Here is a 27,033-nt window from a genome sequence, read left to right as displayed (position 1 = left end):
ATGTATGATTTCTATACATTTTACATCAGATAAAAACTTTGGTTGTAAGAGTCAGATAATTATTTGTTAAAAGCGAGACATTTTAAATGAGAATAAGAAAGAAAAGCATTTCTTTGTGCCCCCCTCTCCCTGTTAATGCCCTACCTGCCCCCCTGGCAACACTTTGCTTGACCCGCCCCTGCACAGTTACCAGCTGTCAGCTACATAAAAAAGGATCCTGGTGTTATTTGTCTCTCAGAAACAGTTCATAACTTCCCATCAACTCATTTATGTCACCTAAAAGGTAAACCTGTTTCTCCATCACCTGTTCAGCTCTGATGATTCAGTAAGGACATCTCCTGGTTTCATCTTCATGTTTCCCTCTCACCACATATCCAAACCGATATCATGACCAGCAGCTTTTACAGCTGTAGCTCAGCATGAACGTTTTGTTTTGTTTTTTTTCTGCCCATGCCTGTGATGCCGCCCCCACCACGCTTTAATCATGGACTGTATTTTAGGTGTTGCATTTTCTCTTGTTAATTGCGTAGAATGATGCACAGAGTAGGGATGGGTATCGAAAACCGGTTCTTGTTGAGAACCGGTTCCCACTGTTTCAATTCCTTGGAATAGTTTGCCATTTCTGCAAACGATTCCCTTATCGATTCCAGTCGCCCCGAATGACGTCACCACCTTGCGGAGCGTCATTTACCTGGCAGGAAACACGGCGCCTAAGCGGCTCAAACGCTCAAAAGTTTGGTTATACTTTATGAGAACGGATGACAACAGGGCAACTTGCAAAGTAGATATTTCATTTAAGGGAGGAAACAGTACGAATATGCAAAAGCATTTGCTCACAAAACGCGTGATAACCTTAAATGAATGTTGTGTTTTTAATTCCGCTCCGGACTCGTGAATCTCAACCCAGCAGCAGCGGTAACGTTTGCACGTCCTCTCCCGTTAATGCAGCAGGTAAATAATCAACTAACAGAGCATATTATGTTAGTGCGATCTGCCTTATTACAAAACCATTAATGTGCATTTAGGTGACCATGATGAGAGAGACAGACAGAGTCTGGCTCAGATGCTGGCAGTTCTCGCTGCAGTCTACCGGTAGCGTCTCCTTTCAGGCCAGGATAGACGAATGTCACCGAGCAGTGACTAAGTTTGTGGTAAAAGGCTTGGACCCATTTGCCACAGCAGATGCCCCCGATTTTAGGTAAGTGAATGTGTTTAATTGTAGGCAGGGACATTACTGGATATTCTTGTGTAATTGCCACAGAACAATTTATGTTATACTTTGTTATTGCTACAGAAGAATATTTATTTTATTATTTTACATTTACAATTTTTTTTTCTGGGGACCCTGTGACACCCCATTGAAGAGCCGTAGGCTGGATCTCTTAAGATCTCACTGTTGGGTTTGTAAGGCCATGTTACTCCTAAATTTCTATCTTGTTCAAAGAGAAGATATAAAACAAACTTCTAAGCTAATCAACTTTAGTGTTCTCCTTTTTTAAACATAAGAATCGATAAAGAATCGGATCGTTAAACAGAATCGAAAATGGAATCGGAATCGTGAAAATCTTATCAATACCCATCCCTAGCACAGAGTGAACCTCAGCCAAGGCCAGTGCGCTGGAAAAACGTGACAGACAGGGAGATTTTATTCCTCAAAGACCATCATCCAGTCGAAGTACTAGTTGCCACGTGGTCAGTGTTCTCACAACCATTGATTTTATCTCACAACTTGTTTTCACCAAAGAATTTCAGTAAGTAAATATTCTTCGATCTCTTTTTTTACCCCAGTGTCTGCAGATCAGCATCAATGTCCACGTGAAGAACCTAGTTATGTTGCCAGTGTCAACCCAACAAAAGGTACTTTACCTTCTTTTATATATTGTGATTCCTTTACTTTTATATTTGTTGTTATAGTTGAGTTAGGCAGGGCTTTTGTGCAGTCCTAAGAAACATACTGCCCAGAGTGTTTTTCACTTTGTGGAAGAGTTTCTTTATTTTTTTTCTGTTAGTGTGTGGAACTGAGGTGCTTCGTCAGGAGCTCCTTCAGTGGTTGGAGGAAGGAGAAGAGGACGCAGCCATGACTTGTGAGACATCGTCTGAGTCAGCTGCTACTCACTGGGAGATCAGAAACATGGTGTCCTTGCTAAAGTGGAAAGAGGCCAGGCCTCGTCTTATAGACAATATGTTAGCTACTCTGGATCCACAGTCACACCGTGTGTGTCAGTGTGGCAAACAAGTAGTTGTGAGGTGTCTGGACCGCCTGCCTCTTCCATTCCTTTGTGCTGACTGTGATATTGCAGTTCACACACGCTTTGTCCTGCACAGCAGAGAGGCAGTAACAGGAGGGTTGTGCAGCCTTCATCAGAGTTTCACAAGCCAATAGGTACAGTTTTTAAGCCCTATGCATTTCTTGCTATGTACTATGAGTGTTTGCTGTTATTGTATATTTATTGTGTATCATTTAATTTCCAATTCTTTTTGTATATATTGTGTGTTTTAATGTTAGTTCGGCTGTTGCCTGTGCAAAGGCCAGACTGTGTGTGACTGCCCAGCAGGTAACGTTGAGGTTTCACCCGGTGCAATTGTGGCTCTTGTAACCATAAATGGTAAGTTGCTCGTTTGTCACACAGTACATACACAATAGATGTGTTTGCAGGTTTTAGTGCAAATTGTACATTGCTACATTGTTTTGAATTACCCTCGGCCCGCAGTATATGTGGGCACCTGTCAAAGGTCATTTGGATTTACCAGACCGATTTGAAAACAACATGAAACAAATGAATGTCTTTGTTGAGCCATGACTGGATTTCTCCTTATCCTTCCTAAAGGCCGTTATAACCTTGCACTGCCAGTGGTGAGCTGCACCAGCTGTGACCTAATGTGGTCCCCCTCAGTTAAGGACTTCCAGGGTGGTGGATATTGGCCTGGCACCTCAAATTTCTGCACCCTGTTTTCAATGGATGTCTTTCAGTCTTTCTATGACATTAAGAAGCTGCAGCAGGGATGTCACTTAAGGCGTTTGTCAAAGTGCTGGATGAAAGAACAGCCCATTTTGGAAGGGTGAGTTTCTAAATTTGTCAAGTTTAAGGAAATTGTGCAAATCAATGTTTATGATGACTGTCCATGAATATTCTGTTGTTTGTCCTCTACTTAAAAGAATGGCCGAATATCAGCTGATGCCTTCAGTAAAAGTTTCTTGGAGTGGAGTGCTGTAAAGTGTGAGGTGGACAGGATGTGCAAGGAGCCATGCTTTAGCTGCCCTGCCTGCACTCCAGACATGCTCGCCGTGTCAGTTGATGGAAACCACAAGCTTTATCGCTTTCAATCAAATGCAAGGTACGTTATGCATTGTGGACATGAATCAAATATGGATTTGTACAAAAATTGTATTTTGATGTTTCTTTTCAAACAACTGTCACTGTGTTCGTTCAGCACTTCAGAGCAGGGGAACTTTGAAGGTGTCTTCATTGGAAAAGATGAGGAAGTTGCTGAGTTTGTGAAATACAGACACACAAATGATGTAAGATACACATATATATCAGTGCTGTCAGCGTTAATCTTGTTAAAATGACGTTAACGCCATAACCATATACTCATACGTGTGTGTGGATACATATTTGGATGGGTGGATATTTATTTTGTTTTTCTCTTGGTGTTGTCGTAATACTATTTACTTGATCTTAATGCATACTTCATTTTGAGTAGCTCACACTTGGATGTGCGAGGTATACTGCAGCTTGTAGTCTTGGATACGTTTAAGACATTTTGTTATAAGGTTGAATGAATTCAGCAGTCATGTATTGTGACCTCCTTTCTATAGATCAAATGGGGAGGTGCGTTTCAGGATGGGGCCGGTTCTACAGTTGGAGAAGAGGTGGAGCAAGTAAACAGTTTCCTGTCCAGGGCGGCCATCACAACGAAGTACATGTCTAAAGCAGGTGTGTGTCTGTGTGTGAGATTCCACTCAGTCTCCTGCTCATTCATTCTTATTTGTATACTAACTGAAATGCAGGGCGGACAGACGTGCTGAGCCTCCTGGCTTTGGGCTGGAACAAAAGGAAAGTGGAACAACTGGGCCGCACTTTGAGCCAGAGGTATCTAAAGGTCATTTTTTCAACACCCATTTTAATGTGTGTGGTAATGGGGGAAAACACCAGTACTCTAAAAATGTCCATATGAATGACATTTATTAATGTATTCTTAGATCATAAGGATCCTTAGAGAACAAGTGGAGAGCCTGAATGCGAGCAGAAATGAGCTGGGTGTGGATGACGACACACTGCAGCAATGGGCTGAAGGTGAGTCTCAATATAATGCACTCGTGTATAACAACAGGACCCACCATGGCCTCATTAAAGAACTTAGAGTTAAGATCTTTCTGACAGTGTCAACAAACAATGAAAAATAAGCCTTGTAAAAGCAGAATTGATGGCAGAGTTGTTGCGTTTGATCAAATTGGATTGGACCTGGGTTGAAGTGATGTCGTACTGGTTGGTTTTATAAAGCTGAACACCAACATACTTGTTATCTCATGATAATGCAGCACATGAAGGCTCCAGATGTCTTATAATGAATATCATCAAGTCAGTGATTACAGAGTCCACTGTAGTTTGGTGACTGTTACTCATCCTGTGTTCTGATTAATATTCCTCTCACTTAGAAACGGATCAAACTGATGGCAGCCTTGGAGCGTTGCAGGCACGAGTAGAGGAGCTTGTCGTCATCATCAGAGTGCGAACACAAAGTCTTTACAGACAAAATGGTGTCACAGTTTCTTTGAAACGGACCGTTTGATGCTCAGTTTGTACAGCTTGTGCAGCTACTTTGTAAACAGAATAAAATCAGATCCAGGTTTGTTTAAGCTGGATGTGATTTGTTCTAGCAAACAAATTGATGAGTGTAGATTAAAATGTAAATATATGCATTATGTGAAGGTGTTCCTTTTTTATGATTATTTACAGATAGCAACAAGAGGCGACACAGAATTCACAAGGTCATCTTAGATGAGAAGAAACGCTTGGCGGCTGCTGTTGACGACTACAACAAGCTCGCTGAACCAACAAAGCAAATCGTATCCAGTGATGCCCTCATGCAGAGCGACGTTTGGCCCTGGCAGAGCACAAGTGAAGGTAAGCTCTTGATTTCTAAATATCCTTTTTAAACAAACTCCCAGTATCTGAGCAGTAGTTGGATGTGTTGTTCTTGAATCATAATATGCTGCTATGTTTTCCCATCTGATGCTGTTAAACTGCAGCTGCTGCTGACCTCCGGACAAAGAGAAAGGTCTTTGAGAAGGTGATGGCTGTGAGGCGCCTGAGAGAGGAGGAGATGATCCTTTGCAGGGAGATGCAGCATCACTGGACAGTGTTGCGAATGCGATCTGTGGTGTTGGGGACAATCTCCTCAGACTGTAAGCACATCTTTTATTTATTTATACATTTGGTGATGAATTGATTGAAAATAATAGCAGATGCTAAAGTCTTACTGGATCTTTTACCTATATTTGGGTTGCTAGCTAACACTGCCTTCTCCCTTAAAAGAAGTTTAATTACAGGATCCTAATTCCTTGTGTTTATGAGGTGAGGTTTGTTTGTTTGTTTGTTTGTTTTACTTATATTTAATAGTTTTGTTGTTTTTACAGCCTCCCTTGTTGGCATGTCGGAGGATGCACAGAAAGGACTCCATAGCCTGGTTTAAAAACAAAGTGAACTGAAAGCTGAAACGCTCAAAGTAAAGGACGTGTACAAGAGAATCCTCAGCCACCAACCACTCCTGGAAATGGACGAGGAGGAGGAGGAGGACGTTCCAGACGATGAGAGTGATTTGAGCACTTCTGATGAAGACTGATTGTGTCATCATTGATGTTATGTTTGCTAGAATAAAAAGTTAATCACATCTGTTTAATGTGATTTTTATAATGTCTGTTTCAGAAATTGCTTATCAACAGACATTTTACATGTTGAGAAGAAAAATATAATTCCCTTGGTGCAGTTGTTTACCCTGAATCATTCTTTCCCATCTAATTTAATGACTAGTGCACATGTTCAGATACAATAACATTATTTAATTCATGGGATGCTTTCTGGGCTGCTCAAATTACCACAAAATGTAAAAGCACCAGGCAGCACACTCACAAGGACATTTTTTGTTCAGTGTTTTGTTGAAGAAATCAACAAGTACAACTGAGATGTTTGCTGTAGTGGTGTGTTTGTTAAGAAGCATGCCAGCACACTGGTGAACTGACAGTCCCAGAATGCACCCGAGCCAGTGACTCGCCCCAGAACAAATGAAATTAATTATCTAGAAAGACAACCGTGATCAAAGACAAGTAAAAGAGTAGGAAACAAAAGATAAGTAAAGGTACTGTGGGGAAGGAAAGAAAGGCCAGAGCTGTGCAAAATGACCTCCAGCAGGCCACAAATATGCACGTCTGTTCAAACGGTCAGATACTGACTCCATGAGGGTGGTATGAGGGCTCGACGTCCACAGGTGGGGGTTGTGCTTACAGCCCAACACCGTGCAGGATGTTTGGCATTTGCCAGAGAACACCAAGATTGGCAACTTTGCCACTGGCGCCCTGTGCTCTTCACAGATGAAAGCAAGTTCAGACTAAGTACTTGTGACAGAGTCTGGAGACATATTGGAGAACCTTCTGCTGCCTGAAACATCCTCCAGCATGATGGTTGGGCAGTGGGTCACTAATGGTGTGGGTGGCATTTCTTTGGGGGACCGCACAGCCCTCCATGTGCTCGGCAGAGGTAGCCTGACTGCCATTAGGTGCTGAAATCAGATCCTCAGACCCCTTGTGAGACTATATGCTGGTGCGGGTGGCCCCGGGTTCCTCCTAATGCAAGACAGCGCTAGACCTCATGTGGCTGGAGTGTGTCAGCAGTTTCTGCAAGACGAAGGCATTGATGCTGTGGACTGGCCCGCCCATTCCCCAGACCTGAATCCATTTGAGGACATCTGGGACATCATGTCTCACTCCATCCACCAACTGCACCACAGACTGTCCAGGAGTTGGCAGATGCTTTAGTCCTGGAGTCTGGGAGGAGATCCATCAGGAGAGCATCTGCCACTTCATCAGGAGCATGCCCAGGTGTTGTAGTGAGGTCATACAGGCACGTGGAGGCCACACAGACTACAGAGCCTCATTTTGACGTGTTTTAAGGACATTACATCAAACCAGATGAATGATTCTGTATTGCACTGATCAAGGAACCAACCCAATAGGAGCTAAAGGCATCCTCTTCACATTACTTCACTCAGTAAGTTTATACTATGTTTAATGTGCATTTTCTTCATCAGTGTAGAACATAACATGTTAGCGCTCCCTGGTTCTTTTTGGAGACAGATCCTGAGACAGCAGGCAGCTTTGGAGAACTCATTACAGCTGTGGTCATTAAGGAATCCTTTGATTTAATATTGATTTCATGACAACTATCCTCAGGCACATATTCCTGGATATACACAATGACACGAGTAAACTCCCATTTTAGAATCATGGCCTTCTTCGATCTGACTTACTGCCTCAGACTTTGGCCCTGTGTCCCCAAAACTACAGAAAATCCATGACACTGGGTAAGAGGCCTTGATCATGTTATAAGTGAGAGAGTTTGGTGTAACAGTGGTTGAACGTGCCAAATCAATCCACAACATACTGCCATTCCCCAGCTGTAACCTGCATATGCATCAAACCAAAACCCAGTACCACAGCCACATGATAGACATACAGATGAGGTTAAAGGGCTGTGTCATGTTGCCAGATAGCTTCATCCCAAAAAAGATCAGCATTCTTCAAAAACAAAAGTTTGTGAATATTTGCTGTATTGCCAGGCCTGAACCAACCTGTTAAACTTATCAAATTATTGTCATAGATATGAACCTATTGACTGAAACAGAATAATCCATTCAAGCCTCCATCATCATCCAAGATCACTGTTAGTATTCAGATTATTTTATCTCTATTTTCCTCTAGAATGTTTTGAAAATCAGTATTTGATCAACAGACTTTTTAAAAGTGTATTTTGATCCTATTGTTTACGCGTGTAATTGCATTTTTATTGACATTTTGACAGGAAAGCCCTTAATCAAATTGTATCTTTGGTATCTAATAATAATATTAACAATAAAAGTAATGTTACATATGCAATATGCACACAATAATGATGTGCAAACAAACAAGAATAATAGAAAAAAATGACAATTAAAAGAAAAAAATAATACCCTGTATATAAAAACCACATATGACCACGACTCCAAATGTGCAATTGTCACTGCATCTAAACATGACAGATGACATATTACAAACAGGTAGAAACGTATAATATACAACATGTTGTGAAGCTGGTACTGGTGCAGTTAGCTTTGCTTTAGGCTCCCATACACAGCACTGCTGACCCTAATCACCTCATACAAGATGTTACTTTACGTGCAGTGCAGTATTGCTTTAACTTGCAATATGTTACAATAGCCAAGTCACTTCTATATTTATGAGGATGTAGACAATAATGTTGGCTGATATGTAAAACTATGAGATATCGAGTGCTGGGAAGATATTATTGATGGATCAGATTCATGAGTGTTTTATGTACTTAAGCCACAGTTAGAGAGTGAAACAGAGACTGACACTGGTTAGAATTGTACAGTAAATATCTTATTTTGAACTTTTATGCTGAACTATAAACTGTGAACTGTGCGATCTCTGCCACCTGTGGTGCCTGGTTTACTGTGTGTAAAACTGTGCAGGTTCCCATGTGTCATCCCACACTTTGCCACTGTCAGGAGAAAAACACAACAAACAACAACCACACACACACAAAATAGGATCATTTAGGTTGTGACATATGACAATTTTTGAGGATGAAATATCTTCCATATTCATGTCATGCTTTATACACCTTCATTGTAATATAAAAGAATCAAATCAAGTCAGAGAGTAATAATATATGAAGCAGACGTCAAGCAGGACCACAGCAGCAGCCACGATCCTTCAGAACCTGCTGGATGAGAGAGCACAGAAACTCCAGGGAAGAAGTTTAGTTAGTAACATGCATGAACTGCATTACTGAGACATGTGTGTTTACAGATGGTGGTGAGGGAGCGGGGGAGAGTTTTTAGTAAAAGGAGACGTGACTGCATCTTCAACCAATACTGAGCCTGCATAACCTGAAAGAGACAGACAGAGAGAGAGGGGGGGGGCACTAACCCCCAGCAGTCTGGTGCTATGACAGCATAACTAAGGGCTGAGCTGAACCAGCCCTAACTATAAGCTCTATAAAGAAGTGAAGTCTTATGCCAACTCTTAAAAGTCTTGACCATGTCCACCTCCAAAACTCATAATGGACTTTGGAGGTGGACAGCTGTCAAGCTCCTCACAGAAGAGCAGCTTGACAGCTAAAAGCTCCCAATTTACTTTAGTCCAAATACATGAGTTCAAATTGAGGTGATAACTATTTATCAACAGTATGAATGTCTGTTCCCGTCCAACAAAGTTGTTACTACATACCATGTTGAGCAGGGCTTCCACTTGACTTTAACTTCTTTGTCCTGAAAAACATGATATAAACAAACATTTAGTTAAGAAAGACATGCAAGTTGCATACAAAAAGGAGCTTATAAACATTTGTGTACTATTGAATGGCTCAATATATTATACAATTAGTTTACAAAAACATAAGAACCACTACAATGCTTGTACTGCCAGCATAGAGTGCATGTCAGCAAAGCAACACTGCTTACATTGTGGCTCACAAGCAAAACTAACTGAAGCAGATGTTACTGAATGGGAAGGAGCACCTCCACATCAATCACTCCTTCTGAGCATGATGTCAGGAGGACTTTAAAGAACGTAAACATCAGGAAGGCAGCACGACCAGGTCGTATCAGGTGGTATGTTCCTATTTAATGTCCTATTTGGAGCAAAATCCAGACTCAGTGGCTGAATTAGTGAAGATTCATCAAATACAAAAGCTTATGGATAGTCAGTCAGGCACAGTTCAAATCCGGGAAGTCCAAAGATGCAAACAAATCTGCACAGCAGCAGGCTAAATTACTTACATTTACAACTCTCCTGTCTACTATCTCTTCATATTTGAAAATCTTCTGTGTACGGTGTTTTCAGCATTCTGAAAAATAACAAAGGAAATATTTACATGAGGTCTGTAAAACTGAAGAAAATGAAAGAATGAAACAAAATGAAAAAAGAAATCTTATCAAACTTAACAAACCTGTCATGTGTTTCGTACATTTACAATAACATAACGTCTAACCTTTCCTTGTCCTTTTTTTGGTTGGGACATCCGAGGTGTACGCCGTAGAAATCGAGGGAGATGCAGAAAGTGGAGATGGAGAGATGAAGAGGAGGATGCAGGAGGAAGAACAAACAAAGAGGATGCAGGAGGAAGCAGAGATGAAGAGGAGAATGCAGGAGGAAGCAGAGATGAAGAGGGGGATGTTACGATACAATACGAGTTATTGTAACTGACTGTAAAAAGTCAGCACAAGGAAAATAAACTCCACCTAAACTTGGTGAGATCAAATATATTTTGTTAATAATATTTTGTACTTTTCAAGGACTCTTCCATTTTTGGAGTGTATTTTTATGTATCTGTATTATGTTATACAAACACTTTAAAAGTGAATCTCTGTCCAAAAAATGCACTCAGTTTACTTTTTACTCACTATGAGCAACATTCATTATTCTTCTGCAATAATTAAGGTTTGGATATGTATTTTTTGTTTTACACTCCAATCCATTCTTCTTTGGCAGCATTTAAATAACCATCAGATTTGATGGTTTTGTTACAGACTTTTCAAAATGGTGTTTTGCTTTTCTTTCACAAATGTTGGGATTAAATTGTGTTAAAACGTAGAAAACAGTGATGTCATGTTTTGTGACGAGGACCCAGGCACAGAGAGACTTGATGAATTTAAGAATCTTCTGATTTAATAAAGAAATTTGCAGACTTGCACAGAGATGGTAAAATGATGATGACTGATAATGGGGATGAAGACAACAGACCATGAGGACAGGGAGGAACAGAGGGAACTTGGGACAACTGGACACATTTAAGGATGCAGGGACTGAAAGAGACAGGGAAGACATCTCATCGAGACAACTAAAGTTTACTTTGCCTGGATGGGCAGCTCTCTGGGTGCTCAGCACCACCAAAGCTCTGATCCTAGAATCGCCCCTGATAGCCACCATCAAACAACTGAGTTTTTTTTACACATCGACCAGCATCCGGCCAATCCACCACCTTCCATCATTTATACCGTTACAAAAACAATAATAATCATAAAAAAACATCATCGGCCCATAAAAATGAGAAATCACCATCGGTATGCCCGATGGCTAGTCCAGCTATGGTCGTGCCATCAGTTAACCCTTCACGTGGCAGCTGTGACACGCGTGCCCAGGGTTGCCGACCCCTGCTCTAAAGCATCTGATTTGGATTCCTGAGATCAAATATATTTTCCTTTGGCTTTGATTTCTTCCCATTTGTGGCTTTAATGTAGTGTTACATCCTGTTTGTTTGCTTCCATCTGTATACATGTCCAGATTCACTGTTATGTTTCTATTCTTACATTGCTGTGTGATCACTGTTCCCTCTGCTGACTGATGTGACCTTTTGTATCTCACACTGATACTTGTCATATTTGTATCTGCGCCTAAAAGATAAAAAGTTTTCCACGCTAAAACACAGCTCCACCTCCTGCAGTTCTCCCTCTGAACCACTAGATGTCTCTGTTATCTAAATGAAGACGTGCAGCACAGCAACCACAGCAGCGCTCAGATCACACGTGTCCTGTTATTATGTATAAAAGCATGAAACAGGTGAGACAGGTGGGATCAATATTAATGTTGTGGAAATATATGAAAAAGCAACAGAAGAGTGAAAACATTTCGTGTTTCTAGAAAGATCTTTCAGCTCACAGCTGCTCACAGACTGTATTTACAAGTGACAAACTGCAACTCTACAGTACATCTACAGTATATATCAAATATATTCTGTATTCAAATCTATTGAGTGATGTTTGAAAGTCTTTCCAGGTGAGTTTGATCCAGGAGGGTCTGAAGCCAGAGTCAGACAGAGACTGTGCAGAGACTGTAGAAGGACAGAGCAGCAGCAGAGCAGTCCAGATACACTGATGATCCTCTGTCAGATCCAGAGGGACACACAGGGATGATGCTGGACTCTACATTGTGTCTGACAGTGGAGCTGTTCTCAGAGCAGTTCACTCTGCAGCACTGACAGTCATCTGCACTTCTTCTCATTCCTCTGTCAGTCACTGCTGGATGAAGCTCTCCTCTCCACCTCCCAGTAACATGGCCCAGTCAGAGCGTCTCTACACACAAGCTGCTGCTGCTTCAACCTCTCTGGATCATCAGGACACAGCTCCTCCTCTCTCAGCACACACACCGTCCTGTTTACCATCATCAGCTCCACCTGCAGAGAGAAGAAGGAAGAGCAGAGGAGATAAACGAGTGTTTCCAGAGACTCTTCATCAGCTTTCAGTCAGTGATGCAGCACATCCAGTATAAAGAGCAGCAGGGACTTCAGTGCTGGGACTGTACTAGGACTCATTGTTGCTCCACTTTTTCTAATCTTTGGATTTTTATTGAAGTTGCTGAAAATGTTTTTCCCTCCTAGTTTGAGTTTGGACTTTCATTCGTTAGAAGAACCTTGGTGTGTCCACTCTGAGCTCTGTAGGAACCCCAACAACAAGCCCAACAATCCAGATGTACGGTTCCAGCTGTTAACTGGAGGAATTCCATCCAAACATCTGCTCTCACTAAATTCTTCGTCACCTACAGACTGTGTTCTTCACTGCTTCAAACTTGGAAATGAATGCAGTCATTGGTCTGCGTGCTGCTTTGTTCAGAGAGCTGATTGGCTGTTGACAGTGTTTGATCAGAGCGTGTCAGCTGTTACTATGGTGACCATAAAGGTGACAAAAAGGGAGAAACAGGAAGTGTTTGTGTCCAATCCTGAAGCCTGTCACCATTCTCCTCTCACAGCTTCACTGAGAAGCTGCAGCTTTACAGGAAACACTGGATCTTTGTTTCATACAGACTGTGTTTAGTACAATACTGCTGACAGCACCACCCACTCACTCCATCACTCTACTTACAGCAGAGTCTCCAGTCTGTAGTCTGGACTCTGCTGAAGATCAGACAGCTGCTTCCCATCTGGATCCTTCAGGTTGTTTTCGTACAGGTTCAGCTCTCTCAGATGGGAGGGGTTGGACTTCAGTGCTGCTGCCAGATAATCACAGCTGATCTCTGACAAACCACAGTTGATCAATCTGTGTAAAGAATGAAAGATGTAAGTTTATTAGACAAAGTGTGAGCTTGAAATCATTCAGTGTTTCATCATCTGTTCAGAGCTGAAGAAGGTTCAGAATGTAGAAGTTTAGAAAATGGAAACTCCAAACAGCTGAAGCCAACAGGAAGCAGCTTCAAACAGGAAACTGTGCAGAGTTTCAGACTATATGTCCTGATGCAGCCAGTTGGATTTTGGAGATTTGAATCTCTGTTCTGTGACTAAGTCCTTGAATCATTTCTTCCAGTTGGTCCAACAAGACAGACTAAGTATTGGACATGTGTTGTGGCTCCATTAGGGGAGCTTCTAAATGTGATGTGATGGCCCCTCTGGGTCTGTCAGGTCACAGGACTGAAGAGAGCTCAAACTGGGCACACAGCTGTTCCAGTCTGGACCAAAGACTCTATATTGGGACTGAGGGACTGCTTTGACTGCTCCCACTGGGACTTTTTAAAGGCTCATGTTCTCACTTAGATCATCGATTTCTACTTACATTTCTTTCTGGGAAAAATGGGGATTACTTTGGAAACAGGAAGTATTTTCCCCAATAAGCAGCCCTGGATTAGTAAATCACTCCAACATGTTCTCAGGTAGAAGAAGCTGTCTTGTTATGAGGGAGAGAAGAAAAAGATTGAGGCACAGAAACTTGTTGAAAGAGAGATAAAGCAGCTAAAATCAGGTGTAAAAGTAAAGCAGAGGATGAGCTGAATAAAGGACACTCAAGGCTGGCTTGGAAAGGAATGAAGTCCATGGTGGGGATGCAGAACAAGGAGCAAAGATGAATGTGATGCTGAATCAGCAGAAGACTTGAACTCATTGGATTCCAGCTTTGATATCATTGATTTCAATGAAGAGCTTTGTGATTGTAGCAAAGGGCTGGTAGCTCAGAGAGTCCCACTGATGAGGTGTTTGTGTGGAAATCTCTTAGTGGGATCAAAGAGAGAAAAAGCCCTGGTCCTGATGCTGTGGGAGGGAAATGATTGAAGTGTGCTGTGAGGAACAGCCTGGGAGATTTTCACACATTTTCCAGTCCTCCTTGGAACAACAGGAAGTTCCCAGCATATGGAAACAAAGGTTAAGTGTCCTATGGCACTCAGTGATGATGGTGCTGTGGCCCCACCACCTCCACCTCTTTGTAAAGGAACTAACTGTAATCTGAAGCTTCAAATGGAACTAAGACTTCCTCCACTAGGTGGCAGTGTCTGATGAGAAAGTGTTAGTGGAGCTGACCTGGAGTCAGAAACAGGAAGATGCAGGATTTGGGCTGAAATGGGGAAAAGTGGTTCGCACTAGTGCCTTAAAGCAAGAAGGTTGTAGGTTGAAGCTTTTTGGCCTTTCTGTGGAGGTTCGATGTTCTCCCACAGTCCAATGAAATGCTGCTTAGGTTCATTGGTGCTTCTAAATTGGCTGCAGGTGTGGATGTGAGAGAGTGCTTCTCTGTCTCTCTCTGTTGGCCCTGTGATGGACTGCTCACCTGTGCAGGTGGACCACACCTCTTGCCCTATGACAGCTAGGGCACAGGCTGCAGCCCTGTGAGCCTAAGCTGAATAAACAGTTAGCAAAAATGATCCATAGATGGCCTGAAATCCCCCAGTTAGCAGTTTGGTAGATAGCTATGACATGCTAATCCCATCCAGCAGCTGTATTCTACCTGTAAGCTGATCCCTGCTGAGCCAAAGCACTTTTTCATATACAAATTACAACCTTTAATAGAAACCTATTGGTCAGCATCTTATTAGCCTGCTGTTAGCTTCATTCCACAGAAAACTGAGAGAAACTAACAAAGTTGATAAAGAATAAAGAGAAATGTGCTGATTTAAAGCCTTTGAAGTGCTTCAGATGATCTCTGTCCACTTCTGTCCACTCATTCATTCATGTAAGCTTTCTAATGCAGCTTTGATCTTCACAGTCTGCTTCATGAAACTCATTCTAATCCTGAATGTCAGAGTGTTCCTCCTTCTCTTTCCCATCATTCATGCTGGCAGTGGAGGAGATTTGGATGTTGGACTGTGTTTTGGATGATGTGTGTATGTTTGTGTTGGACTGCTGTCTGTAAAGCAAACGCACATTTTGCTTTGGATTTCAGTGTCAGACAGACTTTAAGGTGGAATGAAGAGTTGGAGAGTTTCACAGTGAATTATCCAGTGGAGGATTTTTCTTCTTCTTTGAAGGATTGAAATGTGAACATTGTTCTGCTGCAGTCAATGGACTAAACCAGAGAAGAAGAAAACAGACTTTACCATGAAGATCCTCAGTGTGGATCAGTATAATATCAGCCTGATGTCTGCAGTTTAGTGTCAGCACAACTTTCACATCATATTCATCTCAGCACAACTAAAACATGCTGACTGACCTCAGAGTTTCAAGTCCACATCCTGGACTCTCCAGGAAACCACACAGATGCTTCACTCCTGAATCCTGCAGCTTGTAGTTGTAGCTCAGGTCCAGCTCTCTCAGATGGGAGGGGTTGGACTTCAGTGCTGCTGCCAGATAATCACAGCTGATCTCTGACAAACCACAGCCCCTCAATCTGTATAAAGAATGAAAGATGTAAGTTTATTAGACAAAGTGTGAGCTTGAAATCATTCAGTGTTTCATCATCTGTTCAAAGCTGAAGAAGGTTCAGAATGTAGAAGTTTAGAAAATGGAAACTCCAAACAGCTGAAGCCAACAGGAAGCAGCTTCAAACAAACACAACAAGAGAAAAAACTCTGAATGTTTCACATTAAAGTTGTACATTTATCATAAAAACAGGACAAAGACTTGAAAAAGTCGTGTTTTTCCTTCCAGGAACCACAAGGCTTCACTTTTAAAGGTGAAGTGTGAAAGAAATGGACATATTTGAAGTCCAACACCTTTCTCCAGTCACATTATTAAAGCAGACAAACTACAAGCTCATTTTCATTCCAACAAGTCATCTTCTGACCTGGTCTAACAACACTGGTCTCTATGTGCAGCTGGCTGTGAGACCAGTGCTCAGGGAGCGTCTACAAAGTGCAACACTGAAAGAACATCACACACTCATTTGCTTCCAGCACTTTCACACAAACATCTACTGTCATTATTGTCACCAAACTCTGTGGATCCTTTAGTGCAAATTCAAATGGGATCAAATGGTCAGACAGAGTTAAACAACTCCTTGGTGGCAGAGCCCCTGGTATTGATGAGGTCCGCCCCGAGTTCCTGAAGGCTCTGGACGTTGTAGGGCTGTCCTGGTTGACACGCCTCTGCAATGTTGCGTGGAGGTCAGGGGCAGTACCTGTGGACTGGCAGACCGGGGTGGTGGTCCCCATCTTTAAGAAGGGGGACCGGAGGGTGTGTTCCAACTACAGGGGGAATCACACTCCTCAGCCTCCCTGGGAAAGTCTATGCCACGGTGCTGGAAAGGAGAGTTCGTCCGCTAGTCGAACCTCGGATACAGGAGGAACAATGCGGTTTTCGTCCTGGTCGCGGAACACTGGACCAGCTCTTTATCCTCTCGAGGATACTTGAGGGTGCATGGGAGTTTGCCCAAGCAGTCTACATGTGTTTTGTGGACTTGGAGAAGGCTTTCGACCGTGTCCCTCGGGGTGTCCTGTGGGTGGTGTTGTGGGAGTATGGGGTGTCTGGCCCATTGCTACGGGCCATTCGATCCCTATACAACCGTTGCAGGAGCTTGGTTCGCATTGCTGGCAATAAGTCGGACTCGTTCCCGGTGGGTGATGGGCTCCGCCAGGGCTGCCCTTTGTCTCCGGTTCTGTTCATAATTTTTATGGACAGGATTTCTAGGTGCAGCCAAGTGGCGGAGGGCTTTCGCTTTGGTGGCCTCAGAATCTCATCTCTGATTTTTGCGGATGATGTGGTTCTGTTGGCTTCATCGGGTGAGGGCCTCCAGCTCGCACTGGAACGGTTTGCAGCCGAGTGTGAAGCAGTGGGAATGAGGATCAGCACCTCCAAATCTGAGGACATGGTTCTCAGCCGGAAAAGGGTGGAGTGCCCACTCCGGGTCGGGGATGAGTTCCTGCCCCAAGTGGAGGAGTTCAAGTACCTCGGGGTCTTGTTCGCGAGTGATGGGAGAAGGGAGCCGGAGATCGACAGACGGATTGGGGCTGCAGCTGCAGTAATGCGGACGCTGCACCGGTCCGTCGTGGTGAAGAGAGAGCTGAGTGTAAAAGCGAAGCTCTCAATTTACCGGTCGATCTACGTCCCTACCCTCACCTATGGCCACGAGCTGTGGGTAGTGACCGAAAGAACGAGATCGCGGATACAAGCGGCAGAAATGAGCTTCCTCCGAAGGGTGGCTGGCCTCTCCCTTAGAGATAGGGTGAGAAGCTCGGCCATCCGGGAGGGGCTCAGAGTAGAGCAGCTGCTGCTCCACATCGAAAGGAGCCAGCTGAGGTGGTTCGGGCATCTGACAAGGATGCCCCCTGGGCGCCTCCTGGGTGAGGTGTTCCAGGCATGTCCTACCGGGAGGAGGCCCCGGGGCAGACCCAGGACACGCTGGAGAGATTACAGTGGGGCAAAAAAGTATTTAGTCAGCCACCGATTGTGCAAGTTCCCCCACTTAAAATGATGACAGAGGTCAGTAATTTGCACCAGAGGTACACTTCAACTGTGAGAGACAGAATGTGAAAAAAAAAATCCATGAATTCACATGGTAGGATTTGTAAAGAATTTATTCGTAAATTAGGGTGGAAAATAAGTATTTGGTCACCTCAAACAAGGAAAATCTCTGGCTCTCACAGAGCTGTAACGTCTTCTGTAAGAAGCTTTTCTGTCCCCCACTCGTTACCTGTATGAATGGCACCTGTTTGAACTCATCATCTGCATAAAAGACACCTGTCCACAGCCTCAAACAGTCAGACTCCAAACTCCGCCATGGCCAAGACCAAAGAGCTTTCGAAGGACACCAGGAAAAGTATTGTAGACCTGCACCAGACTGGGAAGAGTGAATCTACAATAGGCAAGCAGCTTGGTGTGAAAAAATCAACTGTGGGAGCAATCATCAGAAAATGGAAGACATACAAGACCACTGATAATCTCCCTCGATCTGGGGCTCCACACAAGATCTCATCCCGTGGGGTCAAAATGATCATGAGAACGGTGAGCAAAGATCCCAGAACCACACGGGGGGACCTGGTGAATGACCTGCAGAGAGCTGGGACCAAAGTAACAAAGGTCACCATCAGTAACACACTACAACGGCAGGGAATCAAATCCCGCAGTGCCAGACGTGTTCCGCTGCTGAAGCCAGTGCATGTCCAGGCCCGTCTGAAGTTTGCCAGAGAGCACATGGATGATACAGCAGAGGATTGGGAGAATGTCATGTGGTCAGATGAAACCAAAGTAGAACTTTTTGGTATAAACTCAACTCGTCGTGTTTGGAGGAAGAAGAATACTGAATTGCATCCCAAGAACACCATACCTACTGTGAAGCATGGGGGTGGAAACATCATGCTATGGGGCTGTTTTTCTGCCAAGGGGACAGGACGACTGATCTGTGTTAAGGACAGAATGAATGGGGCCATGTATCGTGAGATTTTGAGCCAAAACCTCCTTCCATCAGTGAGAACTTTGAAGATAAAACGAGGCTGGGTCTTCCAACATGACAATGATCCAAAACACACCGCCCGGGCAACAAAGGAGTGGCTCCGTAAGAAGCATTTGAAAGTCCTGGAGTGGCCTAGCCAGTCTCCAGACCTCAACCACATAGAAAATCTGTGGCAGGAGTTGAAAGTCCGTGTTGCTCGGTGACAGCCCCAAAACATCACTGCTCTCGAGAAGATCTGCATGGAGGAATGGGCCAAAATACCAGCTACTGTGTGTGCAAACCTGGTAAAGACCTATAGTAAACGTTTGACCTCTGTTATTGCCAACAAAGGTTATGTTACAAAGTATTGAGTTGTATTTTTGTTATTGACCAAATACTTATTTTCCACCCTGATTTACGAATAAATTCTTTACAAATCCTACCATGTGGATTCATGGATTTTTTTTTCACATTCTGTCTCTCACAGTTGAAGTGTACCTCTGGTGCAAATTACTGACCTCTGTCATCATTTTAGGTGGGGGAACTTGCACAATCGGTGGCTGACTAAATACTTTTTTGCCCCACTGTGTATCTCTAGGCTGGCCTGGTATTCCCCCAGATAAGCTTGAGGAGGTGTCTGGGGAGAGGGAGGTCTGGGCCTCTTTGCTTAGGCTGCTGCCCCCGCGACCCGGCCTCTGATAAAGCGGATGAAGATGGATGGATGGATGGATGGATGGTCAGACAAAAGAGGGTTATGAGGAAATATGATGAAATGTTGTGTATTAGCAGCAAGTTATTGAATCATTTTCCTCAGAAACCAAACAAAATGATTGACAAACATGTTTTTACAAACTCAGTGTTGGACTTGGATCAGCAGGATAAGCTGATGTTTAAAGGCATTTGAGTCTCGCTGTATGAGAGTCCAGTTATTACTCAATATTTATGGATGATGTTCTTTCAGTGTTGCACTTTGTAGACGCTCCCTGAGCCTCACAGCCAGCTGCACATGGACCAGCTGACATTACCCAGCATTAGAGGCGGGTGTAAAAAATGGATTTTCCTATTTAAATGGTTTTAATTTGAATAAAGCGATGTTGATTCATTCAATCCTGAATCGATTTTTAATATAAATGTATTTTGCCAGAATCTCAGGTTAAAGCTCCCAAAAGTATTTCAACAACAAGTGTTAGATATTTTAGTATTTTGGGAGCATGTACTGAATACCTTTTTTGATGATATTATACAAAGGACCCTGTTTCTGCAATGCCCTTTGTTTAAACTTCATCTCCTCTTGCTGTGACCCCACGGGCACTTCCTTTGGCCTGCTGGTCTGGAAAATCCAACAGTTCATCTATATGTAAAGAAGGCACTTAAACTGGAACAGGCATAGCTGCGTTGATCCTGCCGTGGTACAATAGGACAGTGCATTCCTCGAGTGCACATCAAGTTTGTAGCCTGCTAAAAGATCACACACTATTGATTATGTGCCTTAAGGTATATATGGTTAAACATTTCCTAATGCAAATAACTACATGCAGTATTCTACCATGTGCAAACTTATATCACTAAAGGATTCTAAATGTCTAGTGTTTAATGGACCTGTCAAAAGTATGTTGAGATTATAGAAGGCCCCTTTCAGAGCTAGGGGGAACTTCCTTATATGGTTGTAACTTGTAACTTGAAACTTGTTGACACACGAACCCTTCTGCCTATAAAAACCCTGCACAGAAGAATGAACTTTGAGTTGATTTTGGGAAAGCAACCTGAAGCAGTCTCTGTATCATTTTGTTCTCCCAGGCTACTCCCGGCGCTGTAACTAACCCGCTGAACGACATACCTGAGCTTACTTTGAATAATTAATCGTATACAAAACTCTGCTTATCGCTGCCCACGTCTCGAAGGAAACTCGATCCACGGATAACCCGGAAGGAGAGATTTCAACAACAAGCAAACAGATAAAACAGTAAATGAGAGCAGCTAAACACACAAAGATGGAAACACAGAGCGTGGATCGTTCACTCGACGGCACGTACACGCACACGCCGTCGGGGCTGAAAGTGGACAGCTCACAGATCCTGAAGCTGCAGGTTTCATCTGTCTCCAACCAAAACTGACTGAACCAGCAGCAGAAGAAGATCCAAACTACGCTTTACGTTTGATGAACATCGTCATGAATTCTCTCTGACTTTGACGTTTACTTCCTGCACAGCTCTCTCTCTCTCAGTGTACTTCAAGAACAGTTTACCTTCAAAAATCTGTTTCCTGCATTATTCACTGCTTATTACGCACCAGTCTGCTGTTGTGTTCACTGCTGTCGGCCTCCCAAAACAAAGCCTCATTTCTGCTGTTCAATACTGAAGAAATGTAAACCTTTTAAAATGATGACAGATTAAAAACTCTCAGCTGTGTCTGTAATCAAACCTCTGTAACTTTGCTTCACTTCAGCAGCATCAGCTCATGTTCACATGTTGATTCATGGTTTGCTTCAGTTTTTGATGGACTGCAGAATATTTTGAAGGTTATCTGCTATAAAAAGCCAGAACAGGAAAATCTGCTTCATGTGTTTCTGTTTGATCCTCAGTGACTTTGACACAAAGGCCTCTGCTGTGATGATCACACCTCTGATCAAGTCTCACAGTGTCAGCTTTGTTTTTATACATATGGATATGTGCTGATAAATGATCAGAATTATAATATTTCCCACTGTCTGCTGTGTGCCGTGACCTTTGACCTGCTAAAGACAGTCAGCTGTGGATTATTCATTGTTGTGTCTGATACTTAGAACTGTGAGGAAGAACACTACACAGTTAATCAGGGTCTCCTCTCTCTGAATCAGGAAAGGTGGGCAGGCCGCGTGTGGGCCGCGGGCCATACGTTGAGTCTCACTGTTTGAAATGTGAACATTGTTCTGCTGCAGTCAATGGACTAAACCAGAGAAGAAGAAAACAGACTTTACCATGAAGATCCTCAGTGTGGATCAGTATAATATCAGCCTGATGTCTGCAGTTTAGTGTCAGCACAACTTTCACATCATATTCATCTCAGCACAACTAAAACATGCTGACTGACCTCAGAGTTTCAAGTCCACATCCTGGACTCTCCAGGAAACCACACAGATGCTTCACTCCTGAATCCTGCAGCTTGTTGTTGGAGCTCAGGTCCAGCTCTCTCAGATGGGAGGTGTTGGACTTCAGTGCTGCTGCCAGATAATCACAGCTGATCTCTGACAAACCACAGCACCTCAATCTGTATAAAGAATGAAAGATGTAAGTTTATTAGACAAAGTGTGAGCTTGAAATCATTCAGTGTTTCATCATCTGTTCAGAGCTGAAGAAGGTTCAGAATGTAGAAGTTTAGAAAATGGAAACTCCAAACAGCTGAAGCCAACAGGAAGCAGCTTCAAACAAACACAACAAGAGAAAAAACTCTGAATGTTTCACATTAAAGTCGTACATTTATCATAAAAACAGGACAAAGACTTGAAAAAGTCGTGTTTTTCCTTCCAGGAACCACAAGGCTTCACTTTTAAAGGTGAAGTGTGAAAGAAATGGACATATTTGAAGTCCAACACCTTTTTCCAGTCACATTATTAAAGCAGACAAACTACAAGCTCATTTTCATTCCAACAAGTCATCTTCTGACCTGGACTAACAACACTGGTCTCTATGTGCAGCTGGCTGTGAGACCAGTGCTCAGGGAGCGTCTACAAAGTGCAACACTGAAAGAACATCACACACTCATTTGCTTCCATCATCCAACCTGAAGAGGAAACAGAGACGCCTCCCCTTCAAAGTAAAAGCTGCTCCTTTTGGACACAGTATCAAAGAAAGTCTACAGTATAACATAGAAAAGACAGAACAAAGTTTTGGTTGTTTTTAAATTGTGCAGAAATGAAACTACACTAAGCTCAATTATGTGACAGACATTTCATCCCATGTCAGTTTGGCCTCATCCTGGGCCGGATTATCCAGCACACACTCTGACCACAGGCCCAGGGGCCACGCACAGCTGGGCTCCATCCAAGAGACAGGAAACAAACCAACACAATAATAAAAAGCACCATGTGATCTTCTTACATCTTCAAGACAAACATAGTAAAAACATGAGCATATTTGTTTCCTGATAAAATGATGTGACAGGTAGAACAGAGTAAAGTGGTGGTGTTACAGCCTTTCTCCCCTCTGCTGCCGAGGCTGTTAGTCTCTCCCAAACTCAGCTACAGGACTTCCAAATGAATGAAAGCAGCAGAAGTGGCTTTACAAATGAAAGAGGGAGAGGAGAAGAAGAGGAGAGGGAGGCCACCCTGACCATCACTCCAGCTGAAAACATCACACTTCCATTAAAGTTGGTGAGGAAATGTTGAGCAGGATGAGCTGCTGGCTAATCTGGAGGCTGTAGCAGCAGCTCACAGTCACAGTGGATTTCCACTCATGAAAAAGCTCTGGCTGCTTCATTTCTCATCTCATATCAGAGACTTTAAAGCTTCACTGAAGCTGTACTGTGATGCTTCCATATCCCAGTGAGGCCTCCATAATGATCTCAGCTGTTCTGTACACACACTGTGTGCCCTGTATGGCTCAAAGTCTCTGCAGCCTGTTTTTATCTGCTATCATCAGATCTTCATCATCCTCATTCACATCCCTCACACACTCTACAGCCTCATCAGCACTGACTTCATCTTCACTGACTGATGGAGCACAACATGAACCTGTGGAGGCTGAAACACTGTCCTGTCAAACATCTCCCCGTCACCACTCCACTTCTGTCAGCCTTTAAATGAACCCTGCTCAAGTCTGTCACTTCTGTTTGGAGCCAAAAGGAAAAACTGTTGTTCAGTCGTTTGGAAAGACAACATTTCTGAAAGCACTCAAACTTCTTCACATTTGTCTTCAGACACATCCTGAACATTTAGGAACTAAAGGAAGTTTCAAACATCAATCAAAGACCTGAAATATAGAAAAACAACAACAGCTGCAGTCAGTGAACTCACCTCAGAGTCTCCAGTCGACAGTTTGGACTCTCCAGTCCAGCACACAGAAGCTTCACTGCTGAATCCTGCAGGTTGAGGTTGTAACTCATGTCCAGCTCTGTCAGATGGGAGGGGTTGGACTTCAGAGCTGAGGCCACAACTTCACAGTGAGACTCTGAGAGTCGACAGTGAGTCAGTCTGTGATGATAGAAAATATAAAATGTGTTATTATAAAAGCAGAAAATCTGCATTATAAACACAGACTGAATGTATATGAAGACAAAACAGAGTGAGGTCATAATCTGATGAATCTGCTCTTCACATCTGTGCTTCAGCTCCTCTTACTGTGTTTGACACGACACAACGATTGAGTCTCTCTCAGACCTGCAGACTTTTAATGAGAATCTTTGTTTGGCTTTAATCTGCAGATGAAGGAGGAAGATGGTGTCACATTTAGGCTTCCATAATGTCCACAGTCTGTCACTGAGATCTGATCCAGAGTCAGAGTGAAGACACACATTTGGACTGTTTCCTGTTTTGACTCCAGAACATTTTGAATGAGTTCAGCTCAGTGAAGAGTTCCAGCTGGAAAGATGATCTCTGTTTGCTACCTGCTGTCAGGTACGACTGTTCACGTCCACACGCAGGAAAAACCTGCTGACTGTTACCAAACGGAGCAGAAATCTCATCACTGGACAATAATGATGAATGAACTCAGAGCTGCTGATATCAGATCTGATTTCAGGGGAACTAAACACAGAAATGATTGGCTCATTTGAGCTTTCTGAGCCATTATCTGCTGGTGTGTCGCTAGTTGGCAGAAAATGATTTGTATTCCTGTTCAGGGCTTCAGTGTTTATGAGTCCAGATCCAGGTGACAGCAAGTCAAAATGATGTTACCTGTCTGTGTCCAGCAGCAGCCTGTATTCACTTTGAATATTGTTATAACCTGACATGGATCAGTTTGTCTTTGATTGGTTTGTAAATGTCACTGTTTCCATTGGACCTGAGTGACGTACAAAGACAGAGAGGGAGAGAAAGGAGAGAGAGGATGGAGACAGCAAAGAGAGAGCAAACACAAACAGGTGACAGTGGACAGGTGACCAAGGTCAGCAACCAATCAGAGAGCTTCTGTTTGACCCACAGTCACTGATGATGACTGCACATAACCAAGCAGTGTGTTACTCTGATATCAAATATGGATCCTGCTCTTATAATAATGATCATCAGATGATATTATTGTGTTATTTTGTAGCTGAATACGATGTTTGTGTGATTATCAGTGAAAGAAGCAGTGAGGAGGATGGAGAGAGAGAGAGAGGACAGAGGGTGAAGTTAGAAACACTAAAAGGATTTTTCATGGATTTCATGGATGATTTGAGTGATTTCCAGCAGGACACTTAAACATGTCAGTGGACGTCCTAAAGAACATATTCACTGATATGAAACGTGTCATTGAACAGGATTAATATCAGTGGAAACATGGTGGAAACAGCTGTGACTGCATGGATGTGACACACTTCAAATCTGTTCTCCACTCTTGGATTTGGGATCCATGGAGCTGCTGCTGAGTCTGTACAATAAAGGAATGGTGTGGAAGGTTGCAGCGTACGGACACAAACACTTTGTGGTTACAATCTGATTTTATTTTCAACATTAAACTACTAACCTACACTGATCAATGATGTTATGATCACATCTGGACTCACCCAGCCTTTCTGCAGTTCCTCACAGCTGGAATCAGTCTCTGTCGTCCCGGCACTGATGTGTCATACTTCTGCAGGTCCAACTCATCCAGAACCTCCTCTGACATCTGCAGCATGAAGGCCAGAGCTGAGCACTGGATCTCAGAGAGTTTCTTCTTTGATCTGTTCTCTGACTTCAGGAACTCTTGGATCTCCTGATGTACTGAGAGGTGGTTCATCTCCATCAGACAGTGGAAGATGTTGATGCTTCTGTCAGGAGAGATTCCATAACTGTTCATCTCCTTCAGGTTGTTGATGACTCTCTGGATTGTTTCTGGACTGATCTCTGTCTGACCCAGCAGACCTACTAAGAGTCTCTGGTTGGACTCCAGACAGAGGCCATGAAGGAAGCGAACAAACAGGTCCAGGTGGCCATTTTTACTCTGGAGGGATTTATACATGGCTCTGCTCAGGAAATCATCCAGTGAGGACTCGTATTTTTTTCCTAAGAAGTCCTCCACCACCTTTGTCTTCCTGTTGGTGTGACAGTGGAACATGTAGACAGCAGCCAGAAACTCCTGAATGCTCAGATGAACAAAGCAGTAGACTGGTTTCTGGAAGATCACACACTCTCTTTTGAAGATCTCTGTACAAACTCCTGAGTACACCGAGGCCTCTGTCACATCCAGACCACACTGCTCCAGGTCTTCTTGGTAGAACATGATGTTTCCTTTCTCCAGATGTTCAAACGCCAGCCTCCCCAGCTTCAGAAGAACTTCCCTGTCAGCCTCCGTCAGCTCCTGTGGACTCGTCTCACGTCCCTCATGGTATTTGTTCTTCTTCCTCTTTGTCTGAACCAGCATGAAGTGTGAGTACATGTCAGTCAGGGTCTTGGGCAGCTCTCCTCTCTGCTCTGTAGTCAACATGTGCTCCAGAACTGTAGCAGTGATCCAGCAGAAGACTGGGATACTACACATGATGTGGAGGCTCCTGGATGTCTTCATATGGGAGATGATTCTGCTGGACAGCTCTTCATCACTGAATCTCCTCCTGAAGTACTCCTCCTTCTGGGCGTCAGTGAAGCCTCGTACTTCTGTTAGCCTGTCAACACATGTAGGAGGGATCTGATTGGCTGCTGCGGGTCGGGAAGTTATCCAGACGAGAGCCGAGGGAAGCAGATTCCCCTGGATGAGGTTTGTCAGCAGCTGGCTGACTGATGACTTCTGTGTGACATCAGACAGCAGCTTCCTGTTGGTGAAATCCAATGAAAGTCTGCTTTCATCCAGGCCGTCAAAGATGAACAAAAGCTGAGAGACAGCCAGCTTCTCTGCTGTGACCTTCTGTAATGTTGGATGGAAAACATGGAGCAGCTCCAGAAGACTGTACTGCTCATCTCTGATCAGGTTCAGCTCCCTGAATGAAAGCAGAACCACCACACTGACATGTTGGTTCTCCAAGCCCTCTGCCCAGTCCAGAGTGAACTTCTGCACTGAGAAGGTTTTTCCAACACCAGCCACGCCGTTGGTCAGAACCACTCTGATG

At 43.4% G+C, this 27,033-nt stretch overlaps 1 pseudogene across 1 annotated transcript in view; it reads right to left on the bottom strand.

Annotated features, from left to right (window-relative positions):
- Positions 1–27,033, bottom strand: part of LOC145425145 (NACHT, LRR and PYD domains-containing protein 12-like) — a 363,340-nt pseudogene that overhangs the window by 335,657 nt on the left and 650 nt on the right. The window contains exons 1-2 of the transcript XR_013905812.1: positions 25,516–27,033; positions 23,828–24,004 (exon numbers count right to left, since the gene is read on the bottom strand). The exon at positions 25,516–27,033 is cut by the window's right edge and continues 650 nt beyond it. The product of XR_013905812.1 is annotated as an NACHT, LRR and PYD domains-containing protein 12-like (transcript). The remainder of the gene's footprint in view (positions 1–23,827; positions 24,005–25,515) is intronic.

This window comes from Astatotilapia calliptera, chromosome 3, assembly GCF_964374335.1.
Source record: "Astatotilapia calliptera chromosome 3, fAstCal68.1, whole genome shotgun sequence".
Lineage (NCBI taxonomy): Eukaryota > Metazoa > Chordata > Actinopteri > Cichliformes > Cichlidae > Astatotilapia > Astatotilapia calliptera.
Note: the sequence above shows the minus strand (reverse complement) of the source record. Positions and strands in the feature narration are given on the sequence as shown.